Source organism: Tachypleus tridentatus, unplaced genomic scaffold (genome assembly GCF_004210375.1).
Source record: "Tachypleus tridentatus isolate NWPU-2018 unplaced genomic scaffold, ASM421037v1 Hic_cluster_1, whole genome shotgun sequence".
In the NCBI taxonomy this organism is placed as follows: domain Eukaryota; kingdom Metazoa; phylum Arthropoda; class Merostomata; order Xiphosura; family Limulidae; genus Tachypleus; species Tachypleus tridentatus.
In genome coordinates this window covers 29,587,306-29,590,954 of record NW_027467777.1, presented here as the reverse complement: position 1 = coordinate 29,590,954, position 3,649 = coordinate 29,587,306, and positions in this window count along the sequence as shown.

Here is a 3,649-nt window from a genome sequence, read left to right as displayed (position 1 = left end):
ACATCACGAACACTCTTGTCAACACATCACGAACAACATCTTGTAAATACATCAAAACACTGTTCCAGTTTTAGTTTGTGTTTATTATTAACACGTGAGAGAGTATATAATTAGTGTTTTGTTATTTCTCACTGCACTGTCTTGGACTGCCCTCTGTGGGACTCAAAACTACGATCTGATTCCTATCGATGGGAACAGCAGACAACGTGATGTGGCTTTGCCCTAAACAGTTTGTTTTATGAATTTCGCGCAAAGTTACACGAGGGCTATCTGTGCTAGCCGGCCCTAATTTAGTAGTGTAAGACTAGAGGAAAGGCAGCTAGTCATTACCACCCACCGTCAACTCTTGGGCTACTCTTTTACCAACGAATAGTAGGATTGACTGTAACTTTATAATGCCCCTACGGCTAAAAAGGCGAGCTTGTTTGGTGTCACGGAGATTCTAATCCCACGACCTTCAGATTACGAGTCGAGTGACATGTTTTTTGTCCCAAAGCGAACAAATAAACGGAATTGAAATGTAATAACAAAGCTATATAAATACTATACTGTGAACCCAAAATAAAATGGATTTTAATCTTTCATCTCAGTTCACTTTTATCCTGCTGTTTAAATTATCGAGTGACGTTAGATATTAAAACTGTGAAATGTCGAAGAAATCTCAGCCATACAAGGCCATCAAGAACGATCAGTTACTACACTAGCGGCATTTATCCACCAGTATTAAACATTATAAAAGGCGTAATAAATTATACTTTCGACTTTCTATATTTTACTTTTATGAAATTGAAGTCCATTCCGGATAGTTCTTTTATATTGACTACCTTTTATTTGCCTTTATTTTAAAATCCGTCATTCGAACCTTGTCGATTTCCAAATGAAAGTCTCTTGTCTGAAAAAACTAATCAGGTATAACAGTTTATTTCTTCTATTTAGTCAGGTGAAGTGATCGAAGGGTTGACGGTGACTGCCGTTAAACTAACTGCTTTCCGTGTAACATTTCATAATTAGAGACCAACCACGTGGTATCCATTATTAATGTCTTAAAACTTGCTAGACCAACCACACGGTATCCATTATTAATGTCTTAAAACTTGCTAGACCAACCACACGGTATCCATTATTAATGTCTTAAAACTTGCTATACAAACCACACGGTATCCATTATTAATGTCTTATATACTTGCTAGACCAACCACACGGTATCCATTATTAATGTTTGAAAACTTGCTAGACCAACTACGTGGTATCCATTATTAATGTCTTAAAACTTGCTAGACCAACCACACGGTATCCATTATTAATGTCTTAAAACTTGCTAGACAAACCACACGGTATCCATTATTAATGTCCTATATACTTGCTAGACCAACCACACGGTATCCATTATTAATGTTTGAAAACTTGCTAGACCAACCACACGGTATCCATTATTAATGTTTGAAAACTTGCTAGACCAACCACACGGTATCCATTATTAATGTCTGACAACTTGCTAGACCAACCACACGGTATCCATTATTAATGTCTTAAAACTTGCTAGAACAACCACACGGTATCCATTATTAATGTCTTATATACTTGCTGGACCAACCATACAGTATACATTGTTCAACTACAATGTTCCATGTATACTTGTATCTTGTACAAAGTATGATATTCCATGTGTCCTTTTGAGAACTTAGAGTATTTTCAATTCGTTGGATAACTTCTCGTGTTCTCTTGTGTGTATTAGGGTTGATAGAAATCGCTTGGATTACTTACACACGTAGGTACATTATATACAATAACTGATTACTTACACACGTAGGTACATTATATACGATAACTGATGCCAGTCCTTTGACCACGTCATTCTGGTTGACAAATGCATTAATATCACGTGTTTTGTATGTTTTTTTCCACCAGGGCCTCGCCGTAAACTGTCCCTCTTTTGGTAATTTACATTATATCTTTATTTCATCTGATTCACGCTGGGCGGATAGTGTTGTGTCTTTCGAAATAGTTCCTGTTGATTGGTTAACAGGATGTCGAACGTTTCGATGAGGGTCACTGAATTGCACGTGCAAATCCCGAAATGAGGTTACAAGTAAGATAGAAGAGTGTGGTTTTAAGAAAACAATAGCCGACAACAGTCTCTAAAACCCTAGGATGAACGTCATTCGTTTAAGTAATTGTTGTCAATATAGGTCACACCGTCACGGACCAGGTACACCAACTGTAACTTTCTACCGTCCGTACAAAATATTGATAACGAAATATAAATACCTTCATACTAATAGCAACGTACAGGCGCTGTTAGAATAGCCTTTGATTGTTAATGGCGCTGGTTCCTTTTCATGCAAGTCACATAAAAACCGATAAAATATTTTCGTTATCGCTGAAGAACTGGAAAAGCAGTCTGGCGAGCTTTGGAGAATTATACCAGATGGTTACAGGAAATAGGATTGTAAATAGTTAAAAGGCTTAGCACGAAATGTTTCGTGTTTAGAATAGTAAAAAATAAATGAAGTAAACCATATTTATCAGTAATTCTTGGAAACCACACATTGTTGTCTATACTATGCAGTGTTGGTTCTCTATTATCATACATATTGTCAATAAGCGGACTTCCTGACCATGCTGTGTTGGTTCTCTATTATCATACATCTTGTCAATAAGCGGACTTCCTGACCATGCTGTGTTGGTTCTCTATTATCATACATCTTGTCTATAAGCAGACTTCCTGACCATGCTGTGTTGGTTCTCTATTATCATACATCTTGTCAATAAGCGGACTTCCTGACCATGCTGTGTTGGTTCTCTATTATCATACATCTTGTCAAAAAGCAGACTTCCTGACCATGCTATGTTGGTTCTCTATTATCATACATCTTGTCTATAAGCAGACTTCCTGACCATGCTGTGTTGGTTCTCTATTATCATACATCTTGTCTATAAGCAGACTTCCTGACCATGCTGTGTTGGTTCTCTATTATCATACATCTTGTCAATAAGCGGACTTCCTGACCATGCTGTGTTGGTTCTCTATTATCATACATCTTGTCAATAAGCAGACTTCCTGACCATGCTGTGTTGGTTCTCTATTATCATACATCTTGTCTATAAGCAGACTTCCTGACCATGCTGTGTTGGTTCTCTATTATCATACATCTTGTCTATAAGCAGACTTCCTGACCATGCTGTGTTGGTTCTCTATTATCATACATCTTGTCAATAAGCAGACTTCCTGACCATGCTGTGTTGGTTCTCTATTATCATGCATCTTGTCAATAAGCAGACTTCCTGACCATGCTTTGTTGGTTCTCTATTATCATCCATTTTGTCAATAAGCAGACTTCCTGACCATGCTGTCTTGGTTCTCTATTATCATACATCTTGTCTATAAGCAGACTTCCTGACCATGCTGTGTTGGTTCTCTATTATCATACATCTTGTCAATAAGCAGACTTCCTGACCATGCTGTGTTGGTTCTCTATTATCATACATCTTGTCAAAAAGCAGACTTCCTGACCATGCTATGTTGGTTCTCTATTATCATACATCTTGTCAATAAGCAGACTTCCTGACCATGCTGTGTTGGTTCTCTATTATCATACATCTTGTCTATAAGCAGACTTCCTGACCATGCTGTGTTGGTTCTCTATTA